The sequence below is a fragment of the Lacerta agilis genome, chromosome Z (genome assembly GCF_009819535.1).
Source record: "Lacerta agilis isolate rLacAgi1 chromosome Z, rLacAgi1.pri, whole genome shotgun sequence".
NCBI classification, from domain to species: Eukaryota; Metazoa; Chordata; class Lepidosauria; order Squamata; family Lacertidae; genus Lacerta; species Lacerta agilis.
Genome location: NC_046331.1, coordinates 38,478,433 through 38,497,813, shown reverse-complemented (window position 1 = coordinate 38,497,813; position 19,381 = coordinate 38,478,433). Strand labels below are relative to the sequence as shown.

General features: G+C 43.3%; 1 protein-coding gene across 1 annotated transcript in view; it reads left to right on the top strand.

Annotated features, from left to right (window-relative positions):
* The first annotated feature begins 306 nt into the window (after positions 1-306).
* PASD1 (PAS domain containing repressor 1) overlaps positions 307-19,381 on the top strand; it is a 91,335-nt gene continuing 72,260 nt past the window's right edge. Inside the window, exon 1 of the mRNA XM_033138275.1 lies at positions 307-523. The gene's annotated coding sequence lies outside the window, so the exon portion shown is untranslated. The remainder of the gene's footprint in view (positions 524-19,381) is intronic.

Genomic DNA, 19,381 nt, shown 5'->3' with positions numbered 1-19,381 from the left:
AAAAGATGTGGCTGGCTGACTAAACTGACTGGACTTCTCCGCGAGCTAGAGGCGCGCGCACGCGCTCCCGGGTCCTACTGACCCAGGAGGAGCGGCGGGAGCGCGCCCGCAGCCCGGGCGATGATGCCAAGGGAGGACGGGCTAACCCCAGCAAGCCGTGCATGTATGTGTTGGGGAGTTACACAACCAGTCAGGGCAGATTGCGTGCTGCAAATGTGAGTTTTCCCCAAGTAAGCCAAAGCTCCCGTCTATCTTTCCCCACCTCTTTCTTGGACCAACCCCGTCTTCTTATTTTTATTTTTTTTTTGGGCTCCCCTTCAAGTGCCCTCACTGTTACCACTTTCTGGAGACGTTTCCCTCCGCACTTCCTTAAACAATTTTCGTTTTTATTACGACTGTTGTTATTCTGCTTGGGAAGGCGAGAATCGAAAAGATGATATGTGGTTCCTTCTCCTGGAGGCTGGCACCAGAACTGAGGACCCTCGCTGCTGTTGGTCGGGCATCTTCTTAGAAGAGAAGCTGGGTAAGTTCTTGCACTGGAGGCAGTTCGACTTTCTTTCAAACCTGGGTTCTCCCCCACCCCACCACAGCGCGGTATGTTTGTTTTGCATCTTATTTGCCTGGCATGTGCAGGCAGCCTAGGTGCCCGACTTACTCTGTGCGGCATAAAAGTTTTGGATTCCGGGGGTTGTTGGGGTTTATTTGCTCCCCCTTGGTTGCAAGGCAATTGCTTTGTTTTGCAACTGCCTTTCCCTTTAATGAAGATGCCTGCAAGGTGAAGGAAATGGATGTGTTGGAAGATTCCCGGTTCGTCCCTGTTTCCTGATCTCCCAAATCACGCTAAAGTCCTGTTGGTAGGACCTTTTTAAAACTCACAGCAATGTGTTTCAGCCTCAGAAGTAATTTTCTTCCTTCCTTCCTTCCTTCCTTCCTTTCTTTCTTTCTTTCTTTCTTTCTTTCACCAGTGGAATGTGACAGGTTTTGACATCCAGGGAATCTTTAGCTAAACCAGGGCAGATTGAAGTGGTCTTGCTAGGTGTATATTATAACTTTGAATCAAATCAGAACCATGGAAACAAATGGAGAAGCATCTTTAATATAAAGTCATCAAGGCTTACCTGTGTCTGGGTAGATTTTGGTGAACAAATAGCATAATTAATTCGAAATACTATGCATAGTTTGAGTTACAAGGTGCCTGAGCTTCCTGAGGTATCATATGAGGAAGAAGTCTGTTCCATAGTGTGCCCAGTTTGCTGTAAAAGAGAGTGATTTATCTTAGGTACAGATGAATGTGGTTGTGATGGATGTTGCCAGCTTTCTCACTCTTTCATTGAAGAAGTCTATTAGAATGGTCCAACAGGAAAGGGGGAAAGCTAAATCATATGCTACTAGGTCAAGAAGTTACTCCCTGTCTGACTTTGCAGACTGCTTATAAACAGGGAATTGTGGAAAACTGCTTATCAGCTTACAAAAACTGTAAATTGATTGCTCTTGCGAGTGGTTTGTATTAGAAATGTACAGCTAAGCTGTGCCCAGGTGACTCAGGCAGTGTCATAACCATCTTACAGAATGCCTGGCCTTTGTAAAATTACACAATCCCAAATGTCAGATCTGAGCCACCAGATATCCCGTTTTACCAGTCTACCTTAGATCCACTGTAAGTAGATTTAGAGAAGCAGCCCTGTAATGAATTGGAGGAGGAGGAGGAGGAGGAGGAGGAGGAGGAGGAGGAGAGGGGCAGTCTGAGATGACATGATAATTAGTTGGGCTGTGATCTTCAAATCATACTTGGGAATAGTGCGATGAGCTTTAGTGGGAATAGTCAATAACAATAACAACAAAACTTTATTACGGTCATAGACCAGCAAAAGTGGGAACAGTCAAGAACAAGTGGACTGAAAACTACAACTTTAAACGACTGAACAAACACCCTCCTGTTTCAGGAGAGATTTTAGGGGGTTGGGGTTGGTATTGGTATTAGCAAACCTTTTTTAGCAAGGTGCACTTGAAAACAGATATTATTATCCTCAGACATCCTTAAAAAGGGTGCAGTAGGTAGGCCTATGCACTAAGAGGGAAGAGATTTATTACAGGGAGATTATTTTACCTTGCCCAGTAAAAGCAGTGTTGATCTAATTAATGAGACAAAATGTTCCATTTGTTTAGACTCTGAAATGTCAGGAGTCATTCTGTTTCTTAAAAACAACAACAGCAAAAACCCATACTGCTAATTCACCTGTAGTTGCCTACCCTAACATGGGATTCTTTTCTGCTAATACTTGGGGCTTTGGATAGGTCCATCACCTGATGAAATATATCTTAGCTGATTGGTTGTATGAATTTTAATTGATTCACCAATTAATTAAAGGCAAACGAATCTGCAAAAATTCACATGCAAGGAAATCAATACTGCTGCAAAGAAAGTACTTATCAAACCTTTATTAGAAATTTTACGAGTAAAACCGCGAAAGAAAGAGGCAAAGAAAGTACTTATCAAACCTTTATTAGGCATTTTATGAGTCAAACTGCGAAAGAAAGAGGCACATACAAGAAACTTTAAAAAAGGGGGGGGAGTATATATACAAAGAGACAACAATTAAACTCGTAGGCTGATTGTATGTGTATATATGTAAAATCTAGGATTTCCTCCTGTTAAAGTACTCCTTAAAGCACTGCTGCCAAAAACTCGGCTACCCCCGCAGTCACCCCTTGGTCAATGTCAGAGAGACAGAATCCAGCACTTCCACCATGCTGCGGTTTCAAACCACCCAAAAGGGGGGACAACACGCGTTCACGCAGCGTATTGTGTAGTGGACAGTAAAAGAGAATATGCTCTATGGTGTCTGGGACACTCAGGGAACATCTGCAGTATCTCTTGTTCCTGGGAATATTCTGATATCTACTGCTGACAAATGCCAAGGGAAAGATATTCAGTCGGGCCAGCATAAATGCCCTACGTTGGGCTGGTATTATTAGTTTAGTAACATAGTAAAGTAAGTAAGTAAAATGATTTACTTAAAAAGAGGGATTAACTCCTGTGTGAAGCAGAATAATGTGATATCTAACAGCAGATTTTTTTTAAAAAAATAGATGTTTTAATACAAAAACTGTGCATAGAGTGTTTTGCAATACATAGTTTTTTGTAAGCCCTTGTAACTTTTTTTTCAAAAACAGTCTGCTGTTAGTTAATCAGCGTTAACATATTTTTAGTAAATCAAAGGTGTTTTTTTTTTAAGAAAGAAGAAAAAACACACTAATGTTAAACCATTTAATGGCCTAATAGTGCACATCTATGCTACAAAAAAAAGAGAAAGGCATGCTGTGTTCCTCGGAAGTAAAACCCATTGAACTCAGTGTAATTTACTTACAAATGTTACAGCTCTTGTTTTGGACTACTAAGCAGCTTTTAAGATCCAATATCAAAATTGGTATGGGCAGGTTTGATGCCTACAGTATACCATCTTATGGGAGGGGGAGGGAAAAGCACTTGTACAGTATAATAGGTGTGGGGAAAACTCAGGTGCCAAATGCAGCCCTCCAAAGTCACTCTATTTGGCCCTTGAGATTTGCTCCAGGCCACACCCTTTTACAAGGTCATGCCCTCTCCCAAGGTCACACCCCTCTTTCAACCAGCCCCACCCTGTACTTACAAGTCGTTTAGATTGTTTTCATTGTCTGGAGCAGGCTTCCTCAACCTCGGCTCTCCAGATGTTTTGAGACTACAATTCCCACCATCCCTGACCACTGGTCCTGCTAGCTAGGGATCATGGGAGTTGTAAGCCACAAACATATGGAGGGCCGAGGTTGAGGAAGCCTGGTCTGGAGTGTATCAGTGGAATGTAATAATTCCTCTTGCTTGCCTAGATATAAAAGCAGTGTGACTCTAAGTGAGAATATGAAAAGATGTGTGTGGTGTAAAAAAAACACCCTCTGACTATACAGCCCATCAGCTATGAATTTGTTTCCTTAGATTCTCAACCTGTGTGCAGTGGCAGGGTGAGCCGTCCAGAGTGGCAGGGTGAGTTGCCCATAGGGGTGGGACGAGGGCGGGGCGAGCCGCCCATAGGGGCGGGGCACACCACAGGGCCTCTGGAGTCTGCCTGTCTCCTTCCACTCAGCTGCCCTACAGCTGGGAAGGAGGCAGCAGGTGGACTGTTTGGGCAGGAGAGATGCGTGGCTCGGGAGCGCTGCAGGCCCCACGAGTGCCGCCTGGCATTTTGTCACCCCACCTGGGGTGACCCGCACCCACCACACACCCCTTCCTCTGCCCGTGCCTGTGCATTTCAAAGGCTCATAAGTGATTCATAGATAGAAAATGAAGGAACTTTGTAGTTGGCATGTTCAGATGCTTGGACACTGGTGCAGGGAGGTCCCAGTGACCCACAGCCATCAGGATTTGAGCTATTATGTTCATCAGAGAGCCAGTGTGGTGTAGCGGTTAAGAGGAGTGGACTCGTAATCTGGGGAACCGGGTTCGTGTCTCCACTCCTCCACATGCAGCTGCTGGGTGACCTTGGGCTAGTCACACTTCTCTGAAGTCTCTCAGCCCCACTCACCTCACAGAGTGTTTGTTGTGGGGGAGGAAGGGAAAGGAGAGTGTTAGCCGCTTTGAGACCCCTTCGGGTAGTGAAAAGTGGGATATCAAATCCAAACTCCACTTCTTCTTCTTCTTCTTCTTCTTCTTCTTCTTCTTCTTCTTCTTCTTCTTCTTCTTCTTCTTCTTCTTCTGTGGCCTGTGTGGGGTAGTGGTTAGAGTGCTGGATTAGTGCTTCAAGTTCAGAAGGGGACTTTGGACCAGCCTAACCTACCTCACAGGGTTGTTGTGGGAATCAAATGAGGAGGTGAATCATGTGCACCACATTGGGCTCCTTGGAGAGAAAAAAGCTGGATATAAAAAATAAATATAAAAAAGCACAGGTTGGAAACTTCGTCACCCAAAGGCTGCATGCATCCCTGATTTTTAAGGGATTTTTTATGTGGTCTTAAAACCGCTCCAATTCTTAGGATCATAGAAGGCTTGTCATATACCAAGTTAGAACATTCGTCCACAGATGGTATTTAACACCCACCAGATTGGCGAAAACTTCTAAAAAAAAAAAAAAGTAAAAAAGGTATATGTTGGAAGTGTGAAGAAAATGAGGGATCCTTTTGTCACATTTGGTGGTCCTGTAAAGTAATTAAGGAATATTGGAAAACTATATATAATGAATTTAAATATATATATATTTAAAAAGTTTCCCCCAAAGACACCTGAGATTTTCCTCTTAGGGATGGTAACAACGGAGGTTTCCCCCCCCCCCAAAAAACCCCCAAAAGAGTTTATTACTATAGGCCACTGCCGCAGCTAGAACCTTATTGGCACAAAGGTGGAGAACAAGTCTAGTACCCACTAAGGGAGAATGGCAGTGTAAAATGTCCAAGTATGCTGAACTGTCTGAAGAAGTGTGCATGCACGCGAAAGCTCATACCAAGAACAAACTTATTTGGTCTCTAAGGTGGAAGGAATTTTTTTATTTTATTTTGTTTTGTCTGGTCTGACGAACAGAATAAGAGAAAACGAAGATAACGAATACAGGGAGGAATAGATAACGTTTATCGACTATTTCAAGGACCAGTATAGACAAATACACATCTTAGCAGGTCTCGAGTAAATCCAGCAGAGTTGAAATAGATATTTTTTTAACAAATTGGATGATTAAAAAGGAGTAGCAGAAAAGGAACCAGGAAAAGTGTGGAAGGGAAGTCATACGGTATACATACTGTATTTGGTACGAAGATGTAAGGGGGATGGGAGGGGGCTTAAAGATGCTCTTTGTTCCTGTTTCGGAAAATGCAAATAAAAAAATAAATGGAAAAAAGAGCATTCGTCTTTGTACACTGTACTCTCCAGGGTTTTAGGCAGGAGGCATTCCCAACTATACCTGAAGATGCCAGGGACTGAACTTTGTACCTTTTGCAGGAATAGTAGATGTTCTGCTACTTAGCTGTGATCTTTTCCTGTTCCTACATCCCATCAGAGCTTCCTTCCCGTTTGTCTCCTTATTTTCCTGGACTTTTAAAAGCTTCCCCTCACTCTTTCTGTGCAGTTTTAGATCAGTTGGAAGGGGCAGTTTTTCACATCAATGAAAATAAATGGTTGTTGATGAAATTATTGCTTGTGTGGCTTGTATATGTTTTATTCACCAGCTGTCCGAGAAAAATGTGCATAGGCTTCTAACATACATGTGTGAGATACTGCTTTCACTTGAAAAGCAATATACGTATTTGAGAGTAACTGCTTCAACCCCAGTGGGGCTTACCTCTGAGTAGAACTTCATAGGACTGAGATTCTGAGTTAGTCATAAGAGAAAACTAAAGCAGGGTTGCCTCTCGCTCCACCCATCATTAGCTCTGACTCTGTCCACTATGGAATGGGTTCCTAGAGGAAATGTGAGCCCAAAATAAGGTTACCCTTCCTGATCCAGACCATTCCATTTAAAGCCCATTACGGCAGTTTTTGGCGCAATCCTAACTATATCTACTCAGATGTGAAGCCTACTGAATTCAATGGGTCTTACTCCCAGATATGTGGGACTAAGATTGCAGCTATTTTTATTTTTATAAACACAGCTTGAATCAGAAAGCCTTTTGGGTGGAGTTGGAGGCAGGGATGTCAACTCGAATAAAATACTGGAGGGAGGCAGGTAAGCCCCACCCCACATAATTTATCACAAGATGCAGTACATGCACACCATTTGAATAGCCATGCCTATCGACTTTGGGGGTTTTTCTTTTGTGTAGTGGGGTAGGATGAAAGGACCTCGGCCTCTAGGAGTTGTCATAGCAAGTAGGCCTGATGACCACTCTGGTGTCTTTTATATTCTTTATTAAAAATAAAAAAGAATTATAAGACAAAAGAAAAAGAAAAGGGGAAAAGAAAACTTATAAACTTACAAGATTGTTATTATACTCATCCTAAACTTGGAATATTGCACCACTCGGAGATTGCGGTGGCGTGCAACACTGTTTTAGCTTTCTCCCCAACTAGCCAGTTTTCTGCCTTGGAGGACTTTTCCATTCTTCCATGCAGGAGCATTTGGGCATCTTGGTTCTAGTCGCAGTTGGAAGTTGCACAGTGATTTTTTTCCTTCCTCTACTGTGTAGTAATAACAACCTATGGTTTTCAGTGGTAGCTTTCTACTTTAAGGCCTCCTCTTTTTTCCCACCTGAAACCTGATGGCAAATATCGAAGTGTTATTGAACCAAAAATCTTCTCCCCATATGCATTGCTCCTAATTTACTGCCCTTTGTATGTATTTATGTTGGTGTAAACACCAGAAGGATCTGCCCCAATGGATTTCAGTTTGACAGTAACATCCAGGCGTGTACCATTGATGTTGGAGAAGACTCACCATTCTGTATCACAGCTGTACTGCCTACCTCTGAGACAGAAACATGCTGTTACAAGTATTCCGCTTTAAGGAGGAAATGAAAGTTCATTGAATTTAACAAAGGTTTCTTGTTTACTTCAGTGACTAATAATGTCCTGAACCGTATCCTAAACCCATCAGCTCTCTTACAACTGTTGGTGTGTTCAGGATGCTGTTTGGGACATGGAACTAGAGAACATTTACCTCTGTTCTATTGCTATAGTTGTGTTTCCTCCCCTCTGTTTTTCACACTCAGTGGGTTATAGTCTAGTCAGAGTAAGACCCACTGAAACTAATGAACATAACTTAGATGGACATATCAATTTCAAGGTGGTCTACTCTAACTTAGTTAAGCACAACCCCAAATCTTATGCCAAATGAATTCTGATCATGTCTAAGTAAGCGTCTGTAGCCAAGATTACAATCTGAATCACTGGGACTTCTTCTTAGATGTGCATAATTTTGTACTTTTAAGAACATGGAGAGTGACCTTTTATTTGATCAGACTGTGTCTGCTCTGCTGGGTTTCAGAAAGAATATTTTCCATCATTTGCTAACCCAGTGGTTTTCAACCAGTGTGCCATAGCACCTTGGGGTGCCTTGAATGATGGTCAGGGGTGCTGCAGGCAACACTGGCCTCTGTCCCCCTTTCCTTCCCTCATGCCCTCTTGCGTCTCTGCCTCCCAAAGACTTGCACAGTTGTTTGTTGCAGCAGCCCTGGCTACAAGTGAAAGGTGCCTCTGGGGCTGACCAGGGGGTACTTCCCAAGCCCCTGTGGGACAGTGTGAGGAGGCACCTCTTTTGGGGGTGGGGTGCGGCCAGCTCAGAGACCAGGGGTGGCAGCAGCAGCTTCCCAGAAATCTCTCAAGGAGAGGAGAGGAGGCTGAGGGAACACTCCACAAGGGAGGGTGCTCAAAAAGGAGTAAGGGGTTGCCAGCTCTGCAGACAAGGGGTGACTTACCATAGCTGGGCTCCTGAACCCCAGAGGGGTGCTGCAGAAAGAATGCAGTTGGTCAAGGGGGCTGTGGACTCAAAAAGGTTGACAATCTCTGAGATGCCTGGGGTTAAATACAGAACCTTCTGCATGCAAGTGAGCCTTTTCATACCATTGATCTATTACTCTGTCTTATTGGTTGGCTGCCCCCCTGCTCACCACCACCTTTGTCACTCATTTCCAGTTCTGTATGGGACTGGACTTGGATTCAAGTGGCTCTACTATTCTTTTTTAATTTAGTGCTGTGGCCAATCATTGTGTGTGCATGTGTATATACATGCATGTGTGTCTTCAGGATCTGAGTAGTAAGGCTATTGTACACATTAGTGGCTTAAAACACAGTGGGGTTGTTTCCTCCCACTGTGTTTCAAGACACATTTTTATGCTTTTGCACACACCAGAGAGGGGGCAGGGAAGTCTTCAACAGATGCACATTACTTATTTGGTTTCTCCATGCTTGCAGCCCTCCTGAACTCCTTTTCATAGAAGCTGCTATCTGCACATGTGCAAAGGCTGTTCTCAAATGTACACACCTCTGCCTAACGACAGCCTGGATGGAAGCTGGTTTGAGGGAAAGCATAGCAAACAAGAGTTTTTCTCAAGAAACTGCATGATGCATATGGGTTGTAGCTAACATCATGAGTACTCGAAGTCACCAGCAGTAGCAGCACACTGGAGCCAAAGTTAATGATAATGTGTACACAGCCTATGTCCTTGTCAATGTGTCTACATAAATTACTAATCCTGAAAATCTACAACTCCCTTTTCTCTTTCGCATGCCCACATGTGTCATTGTAGCACATCAGTGGCCTGGAACCAACTCTGTTCTGGTTTAGATAAGCTTCATTGCTTTCATTTGCTGAAGACGAAGGCTTATTCACTGTAAGCGATCACTTGAGCTCTCATTCATTCATTTCACTTATTTCTATCCTTCCTATCAGTTTTAAGCTGTTCAGGTTACCTTCCAACATTAAAACCACACATAGATTGCTATTAAAAACACAGGAAAGAATGTTGTGAAAATACAGTCCATAAAATAGCACTGGCGGTAATAAAAATGCAGAAATCACCATTCATTAAAGGCAAATGAAATTGTTTTCCATTCGTGTCTAAAACCCAAAGGATCTGGAGCCAGGCATGCATATCCTGGAAGCCAGTTCTGTAGACTGGGTGGCAGTAAATAAAAAATTGTAATTTGCAGTTGCCACCCCAGTTTTTGTAGTCCCATCAGCAACCCCCCCCCTTCCCTTAAAGCAAATTCCATCTTCAAGAGAGGGGTTTCTACAGGACCTCAACCATAAATCATCACACAAATACCCAGCTGATGCAATTTGTTCTTTTTTGTTTTAAAGAAAACCCTGCATGTTAGACTCATTTAATGGTTGGTTCTTCCTGCCCTCTGCAACTTGCATGCAGTTTGCCCAGAGATGTCTCTCGTCCACTTATTCTTCTGATCATGAATCAGGTGCACAGACTTGTTATTTCCATTTGCATAAGGGAGGTGTTTAATACACCCCCTCACCACCTCCATCGCAGTCCACCATGTACTGATGCATTCTTCTGACCCCCATAACAAGGCTGTAAATATCTAAAGAAATTAAAGGTGGGGGTGCAGGTTAATTGTTTGGGCTTGTTTTGCCTGTTTGTAAGATGCGTCTGTCAGACCAGAGGTGAATGTGTTACTCACTCCTCTTCTAGTGCACACCAGGTCTTTTGAAAAATGGGCAAAGGGAAGGGTTCACAGCACATAAAACTGCACTAGGGTGTGAAGTCTTGGATGTTCTCCCTGCAGAGGAACAACTGTTTTTTCAAAGGAATTGTGGATGTAAAATATACACCGCCTCCTCTTTCTGCTAGGAACTGAAAACAATTTAAGATTCATAGCCTGGAGCATAGATTTGACAGCTGATAAGCTGTCTTCTTCATAGAATTTGAAATAGCAATGCACTCTCAGAAAGTAATAAAAGAGGAAGTCAGATTTACCTCCCTCTGGTAAGTTATCTGATCTTATTTTGCTTCTCTTACTCTTGAAGTCAGGGCATAGCTTCCAAGTTTACGTTTTTTTACTATGTGCCTCTCTCAGCAGATGCAACACGTGTTATTAACTCTTCAGTTACCACCACAACTTGCATGAGTCAGCATTTTTTTTAAAACAGTAAATTTGATCTTCTCTTTTGCAGTGGACAGCAGTTTAGAGACTGTGGTAGATATTTCCTGTTTTCTGTATTGATTTAATGACAGGGAGTCAATGGGCAAAGAGAGTCGCCAAAAATAGTAATTTATGGCTGCTGTCAGCTGATTGATGTTTGTATTGAACAAGTCACATTCATTAATACTGGAAGATTGCTGGACATCTTAATTTAGGAGTTCTCTACTAACTGAATAATGAGGCACTTAATTTTGCAAAAACCACAAGGCCATTACTACTACTACTACTACTAGTAGTGATTGTTTTGATACAGTAATTTCTCTTCTTCGGCAGGGGTTTTGTTCCCAGGGTTCCACATACAGTATACACAAAAATCATGTATAGTATATTGAAACTTTTGGAGCTGCCCCATGGCTAGCTGTTGAGGGGAAGAAACAGAACATCTTTAACACTCCCCAGGCAGTGTGCTGAACCAGCCTTGGCCAGCAAGCAAGGTGGAGAGCTTAAAAGTTCTTCTTGCTTGGTGTTACCCAGTGCAGAGAGAGCCAGTGTGGTGTAGTGGTTAAGAGCAATGGACTCGTAATCTGGTGAACCAAGTTCGATTCCCTGCTCCTCCACATGCAGCTGCTGGGTGACCTTGGGCTAGTCACACTTCTCTGAAGTCTCTCAGCCCCACTCACCTCACAGAGTGTTTGTTGTGGGGGAGGAAGGGAAAGGAGAATGTTAGCCGCTTTCAGACTCTCTAGGGTAGTGAAAAGTGGAATATCAAATCCAAACTCTTTTTCATCTTCTTCTTCTTTTAAGCTCTCTTCCTCACCCACACAGCATGCTGGCTCTTGGAAGGCTAGCGGTGCTCATGAGAGGTCTCACCTGGATTGCCCTGCAAAATCTCATGAGAACATCCCAGAGCCAGTACACTGAGGGGGACCTTGCATTTGTGCTGGGTAACCCAAGTGGACCCCATGAAAATAACCTTTAAGCTCTCTGCCCTTGCTTGGCATATGACTTGCACAAATCCAACCAGTCCATCCTCAACTGCATATCAGAGGCAGCACGACTGGTTCCCCCACAGTGGGTGCCTCGCTGAGGGGGGTGCTGCAGGGCTTTGCAACTAGGATGTAGTGGAAGTGCAGAACGGAAGGCAAGAGGTAGGGTGGGGAGCACCAAATTTTGGCCTTGCACAAGGTGCTGCTAAAATTTGGAAAACCAAATGGTTGAAATTGTGCATTTCCCTTCCAACTCTACACATCTATGATTCTATGAAATTTAAATTGAATTTAAAATTGTGCTTTGTTTTTGTTTTTTAATTAATCTGTTATAGTTCTTATTTGCTTATATTATATTTTTTCTTGTGTGTGTGTGTGTCTTAATTGACATTGATTTGGTTTTGCTTTGTGAACTGTTCCTGCCCAAGGGATTTCTGCTATGGGATTGGCAAATATATATGCAACGGGATCTTTGAAATCAAGCCTGTGGTATAGGCTTGCCAACTTAACTTTGTACAGTACTTCAGGAATGTAGTTGATACTTCTCTTTTGTGTATTGATGGTAGCATTTTGGCTACAAAGTGCTGGAGGAGACTCTTGAGAGTCCCATGGACTGCAAGAAGATCAAACCTATACATTTTGAAGGAAATCAGCCCTGAATGCTCATTGGAAGGACAGATCCTGAAGTTGAGGCTCCAGTACTTGGGCCACCTAATGGGAAGAGAAGACTCCCTGGAAAAGACCCTGATGTTGGGAAAGATGGAGGGCACAAGGAGAAGGGGACGACAGAGGATGAGATGGTTGGACAGTGTTCTCGAAGCAACTAGCATGAGTTTGGCCAAACTGAGGGAGGCAGTAAAAGATAGGCGTGCCTGGCGTGCTCTGGTCCATGGGGTCACGAAGAGTCGGACACGACTGAACGACAACATGGAGGGCGGACGTACTTTCTTCTTTGGTTAGCTGACTACACCTTGTGTTTGCATTTACAGTATTTATCTCCTTAACAGCTCTTTCTCTGTGTTCTTCTTTCTCTGTGTTCTTGCCAGGTTCTCCCATCAGTTTTGTTTTGTTTTTGTTTTTTTACCATGCATCCAATTCCTTAAGGCAGGAGTAGGGAACCCATGTCATTATGGGAGCTGCATTCTTTTATGGACAAGTTCAACCTTTTGGAGGCTGCATGCCAGTGGTGGGCAGAGGCAGAAACTGGGTTCGTGAGTGAGTGAGCGCAATGGTTCAGGATCAGTTTTTAGACTGAATTGTCCTTGAACCTCATGATAGATGACTCTTCAGGAGAGGGACATGGGGAGTGCAATCCTGTTGCTCTTGCTTTACATCTCAGTGACTTTCAGTACTGTTGACCATGGTATCCTCTTGAAGTTGGAAATTGGTGGCACTGTTTTCAGTGGCTTCACTTCTACTTAAGGGGCTGACTCAGAAAATAGTGTTGGGCGATTATTGGTTTGCCCCCTGGCAGTTGTGCTGTGGGATGTAGCAGGGCATTATTTTGTACCCAATATAAAATAAATAAAGCTGGTGACATGGTCATTATGAGATTTGGGGCATGGTGTCATCAGTATGCTGATGACACCCAACTCTGTTTCTCTGTTAGATCTCATTCAGGAGAAGCTGCAACTGTTCTGAGCTGGTACCTGGATGCAGTGGTGACTGGATGAGAACCAATAAACTGAGACTGAATCCTGGTAAGACTTCATGTGTGAGCAGTTCTCAGGACCAGAAGTAGGGGAGTTTTTCAGTTCTGGAGCACTCCCTCTGAAAGAACAGATATGTAGTTTGGGAGTAGTCCTAGATCTGCCTTCATCACTGGATGCTCATTAACCTCAATGGTGAGGAATGCCAATTATCAATATAAGTTGTTGGTACACCAACTGTGATTTCTTCCTGGACAGGAATAGCTTGACCACTATGATTTATGCATCTGTAACCTTGCAATTAGTCTGCAGTAAAGCACTCTATGTGGGTCTTCCCTGCACCTTGAGAGCTGGTGCAGAACACTTCAGCCAGGTTATTCAGTGGAGAACCTGGAGTGCCACATATTTCACTTGTGCTAAGAGAACTGCATTCACAGCCAATTAGCTACCCAGCAATGCTCAAGATCTTGTTACTAACATATAAAGCTCTGAACAACAATAATGTTGCCTGAAGGACCAGCTGCCCCTGTACAGACCTGCAAGATTGCTGGAGATCTTATTTGGGGGAGATTTTACTTGTGGTACTACACCCTATAGAGGTAGATGCAGCAGTGACCTGATACTGTGTAACGTAGCTTTCTATTTTTGTATGTACAATGTCTCTTTAAAAGCAACCCCTATTCCCCCACTTATTTTTCTTCCCTTAGAAAGCTGCCTTATACCAAGTCACACCAATGGCCCAAATAGCTCTGCACTGCCCTACAGCATCGGTTCTCAGAATTTTCCCCACTCTGGCTCACATTTTCAGAATAAATATTTGCTCGTGCCACACTTCGTTTCTTATTGATAAGAAGTACATTGGAAAGCAAAAAAGAAACAACTTCTAGCAGTGCTTGATTTTGAAAAGGTATCTATCCATATTATGCAAATGAAAAAATATTTTGATGCGATACCACACTACACTGAAATGTTTCTTTGTTTGTCCCTGAATCTTCCTGCCACACTTGCAATCCCCTCCTGCCAACCAGTGTGGCATGCCAAAAACTTTGAGAGCCATGGGTCTACGGTACCTGAAAGTAGCTCTCCTGGGTTTCAGACAGGCCTACCTGGAGATGCTAGGAATTGAATCTGGGTCTTTCTGAACACCAAGCAGGTGCTGTACCACTGAGCTACATTCTGTTAATTAGAATAAACCTTGCTGCAGACCTGCCAGGGAACTGTGCATAACCTTTTAAATAAACCCATTATATTTACTTAATGGGGAACAAATTCAACAGACGACAAAGGTGCCATCTTGTCCTAACCTGCCAACTCCCCATTAGTGGACAGTTGTCGAAATCCTTGTTGTGCTATGTGGCTCAGCTGCCTTTGGCTGGATGTAATGTCGTTAGGGGACGTGGGTAGCGCTGTGGTGTAAAGGTTGGCGGTTCGAATCCCCATGACGGGGTGAGCTCCCGTTGCTCAGTCCCAGCTCCTGCCAACCTAGTAGTTCGAAAGCACGTCAAAGTGCAAGTAGATAAATAGGTACCGCTGTGGCGGGAAGGTAAACGGCGTTTCCGTGCGCTACTCTGGTTTCACCAGAAGCAGCTTAGTCATGCTGGGCACATGACCCGGAAAAACTGTCTGGGGACAAACGTCGGCTCCCTCGGCCAGTAAAGCAAGATGAGTGCCACAACCCCAGAGTCATTGGTGACTGGACTTAACTGTCAGGAGTTCTTTACCTTTTTTAAGTCGTTAGCAAAGACAAGAGGCCCCAGAGCCACTACAACATCTTTCCATGCAGATGTTGCTAACTGCTAAGAAGGCCATCTAGTTTTGTCTTAGTGATTCTGGGGGTGGCTTTCTGCCCAGCTCTGTTTGAGTAGCGAATATCTAACCAAATTCCACTTTCTGCAATTAAGCAGAGAGAAAGGTGCAAAGCACATGCAAAATAAACATTTAAAACATGGGTGTCATTCAGATAAACTGATCTCTGTGCACATCTTCTTTTTCTTTTTCTTTTTCACTGCCAAGTGTTAATGTAATGCAAGGAGATACTGTAACATAAATGCAATGCAAGTGCTAATGCAAGGAGAAAACATAAATTACCTGTTTCATTGCTGTTACTGTTTTCCAATCTCACATGTAAAACGCTGGGAATGATGTTCCACGATAATGGAGTGTGGCTGGATTTTATTTATGACTACACAGGGCATGCTTCCTTACCACCCCAGGAGACAATTCTTGCTTCTTCCGAAGCTGAAAAAACACGTGCATTCTTTGAAGTCAGTCTGCTTTTCTTTAACTGTGTGCGCGCATTCGCAAGCACTGTAAGCCCTGGGAGTAAGCTCCTTGAGGATGGCAAATTTCAAGCTTGTTTCATCACCATGGGGCTCCTCCGTTCAAGCTATTAGAAAAGCTCTGCTCAACTTCCAGAGCCACAATTTGCATACAGTGGTTTGCCAGGCACCATGTCTTAATGCATCCCACGCCCCCCCCCCCAGCAGCCGTAGTATGTTATTAGAGCATAAAGCTTGATGCCGTCGGTATTGGGTTCAGGCAGTTTTGCGGCACTATGATTTACAGTATACACATTGCTACCAGGCAGTTGTCAATGCCAGTATCTTCGGCATCTCAGGGACATGCTTAAGTAAGATTTGTCCAACGACAAGTTGGAATGCAGTTAAGTGCTTTAATTAGCTGATTGTATCACTCTTCAGTTTTGCCGTAGATTTTCCAGACACTTTGTAACAACAAATTGTTCTTCTTTACGCACCAGGGTGTTCAGATTATTTTGCTGTTCACAAAACACTGCCAGGAACCCGAGAACCTTCCTAGCTTTCCACTTGCAGGCAGGAAGGAAATAGGAAAGGTTTGTCGGATGCTTTCTGGGCCTTCATGCAAGGCAAGTAGGTTTGTGTGTTTGCTTCTTCTTCTTTTTTAAAAAAAATGATGTTCCCAAAGATGGGAAGAACATGCAATGAACCATACACTTGTAAGGGCATGCAGAGAACATTTTGTGAGCTCCACCCTGGTGCAAGAATTCTCATTTCATGTCAGAAGTTGGCAACCCTATTTAGGTAATGTACCTGTACCAGGACAGCACTGTGGTGTGACATATGACTTGTGTTTTATGCTGCTTTATTTCAGTGTATGCCCTTTACTGTACAGCGGTGTAACACTTTGGGATTTTTAGCTGTCTGTAAATGCTTTTAACCATCCATTCATCTTTATTTAGTTAGTTTAATTCTATTCCATTTTACACTTTCGGGGGGGGGGAACCCTGCAAGCAGCTTAATAACATGTCTTAAAACACAACAAATAGAACATCACAAAATATCAGAACATTACAAATGAAAATCAAGTGCAAAACCCCACCATCACATTTAAAGCAGCATAATTAGCAGCAGAATAGAATACTCCCTTAAACATCAAAAACACTGCAAGTAGAAATCAAATATTTTTAAAAAATCTCACGTGTTATTTAAAAAAAATCTCATAGGTTAACCTCCAAATGTTGTTGGAGTCCAGTCCCATTAGTCTCAGTTACCATGTCCAATTGGCAGTGATGATGGAGGGCATCACAGTGGCTTCGTCGTCGTCGTCTCATACGCCTCTTCAAATTCTCTCCATTCTCTGTTGTTTTCTTCCTGCATCCACATAAGTCTTGCTGTCAGTTTTAGATCATCCACCCATCGCATAGGTCTCCATCCCCATAGTCTTTTGCAGTTTTAGGGTGTCCATACTGACACTGCTTTTTTCCATTGGTCTGAACTGTCTCTTGTCACATGTCCTTCATACAGCAGCGTAGCGTTGGTTGCAGGTGCCCGGGATAGGTGGGCATGTGCCGGGTAGGGTGTGTGAGAGCCCAGCCCTCACCATCAATGCCGTTAAAGCGACCTCACCCCCCACTAGAGCAAAGCAGGGCCACGTTGAGCTGCCTGCCCGCCTGCGCAGAGGGGAGCCTAGCCTTGCCAAAATGGTGAAGAGGAGCACCGGGCCAGGCTGTGCTGGGGGCACCTGCATGGGGATGCCTGGTGTGTGCCCCTACAAAAATTGTGCACCCAGTGCCACACCCCCTGGCACCCCCCATGCTATGCCCCTGTCATTTGTTTTTCTATCCTTTAATGTTATTCCTAACATTGCATGTCCCATGGCACATGGTGTTACTCTGTCGTGTTTCTCTGCATCATGATCTTGTTTTCTGCTCCATAATGCATCACAGGTAATGCATAAAGTGCATATTGACCACTTTAGTTTTCAAGTCTAATGAAACATTTTTAGTTTTCATTATAAAGCTGAGTTTTCCAAAGGCTGCCCAGGATTGTTTTATTTCTCCGCTTTATTTCTACTGTTTGGTTTTCTGTCCCCAATATGACTTTTTATCCTAAATCCTCAGCTGCAGGGCCATTTAATCTTTTGCCATGATAGCTGCACTGTACCTGCATTGTTGGAGGGCAATGCACCTCTGAATGCCAGTTGCTAGGAACTGCCAACGATTTAGATATATTTTCCTGACATACATTTAACAAATTGAAATGCTGTCCACATGCTGGCCAATATTTTTTTTGTTTCGCTTCACGCTTCATGGGTGGTTTAATGTCGCTGTTCCATTTATCTCATTATAATTCATATGGCTTTCTTTATGTACTGATGACCTTGTTGGTTTAACAATCAGCTTGCTATAAATAAATAATTGTAATTAATCACACCATCATCTCTATACATTTTGCTCTGCTCTGTTGACATGAATCGGATAATCTTTGTATGTTCTGAGTCCTGCCCCATCCCAGAAGTTACTTGAGGATTAGTGTACGGGGAACATTTCAGGGCCAGACAAGGAGAATGCATTTTGGGGCATTGAGATTATTATTATTATTATTATTATTATTATTATTATTATTATACCCCACCCATCTGGCCGGGTTTCCTCAGCCACGCTGTGCAGCTCCCAACAGAACACTAAAAACAGAATAAAACTTCAAACATTAAAAACTTCCCTAAACAGGGCTGTTTACACCTCCCTCACAATAAACCTCCTCTTTGGCATCACTGAGAGGTCAGGATCTATGTGTGATTTTGAAGTAATGTAGTAAAATTGAAATGGTTTGGTTGAAATGGAGTTATAATGGTTCACTTTCAACAAAGTTGTGTACTTTCTGTTATTGCATTTCATATTTGGCTACCAGGACATATATTTATGGACTTAAGCTGGATGGAGGAAGCTCTCAGTCAATATAATGCCATCCTATGTTCCTAAAGGCTAGGGAGGGACTTCAGCTTAGAGGTAGAGCTCAGGTTCTGCTCATAGAAAGTCCCAGATTCAATCCTATGCATCTCCTGGCAGGACTGAGGGGGGGGGGGGTGAAACTTCAGTCAGACGTTTGGAGGATTGCTGCCAACCAGTGCAGACAATACTAAGCCAAATGCACTAATGATCCAAATTTGTTCCTATGAGTTATTCACTCCCAACTTGTGATCATGATGAATGGGGTTCAGTCCATCAACCTGCCAAGTTCTGTCTCGCCCCTAAAGATCCACAGCAAACTATGTGGCCACATTGGTCAGTGTTGTGAACTGGATCTTCAGGAATTTGTGACTGCACACTGACCAATTCATACTCTCTGGACATTTTAACTGTTCCTTCTCCTCTAGCTAGGTTTCAAGGGCTATGCATCTTTTGAGAGCAATGTGCAAATCTCCTAGGTTTCTTTGGTAAAGGCAGTACATAAATGCTTAATAGTAAATACCTTAAAGGAGGACTTGAAGGAGCTGGGTGTGTTTAGCCTGGAAAAGAGGAGACTGAGAGGAGATATGATAACCATTTTCAAATATCTTAAGGGCTGTCACATGGAAGAGGGAGCATGCTTGTTTTCTCCTGTTCTGGGGGGTAGGACTCGAACCAGTTGCAAGAAAGGAGATTCCGACTAAACATTTGGAAAAACTGTCTGACAGTCAGAGCTGTTCGGCAGTGGAACAGACTCTCTCCTCCCTTGGAGGTTTGTAAGCAGAGGTTGGATGTCCATCTGTTGTGGATGCTTTAGCTGAGATTCCTGCATTGCAGGGGGTTGGACTAGAGGACCCTTGGTGTCCCTTCCAACTCTAAGATTCTATGATTCTATTTATACTCTGAACTTTGCACAGGTTTCTTTTCTTTTTGTTTGCAAAGGTGATAAATAAACACATATAATTTAGAGAGAGAGATTATAAAAAAT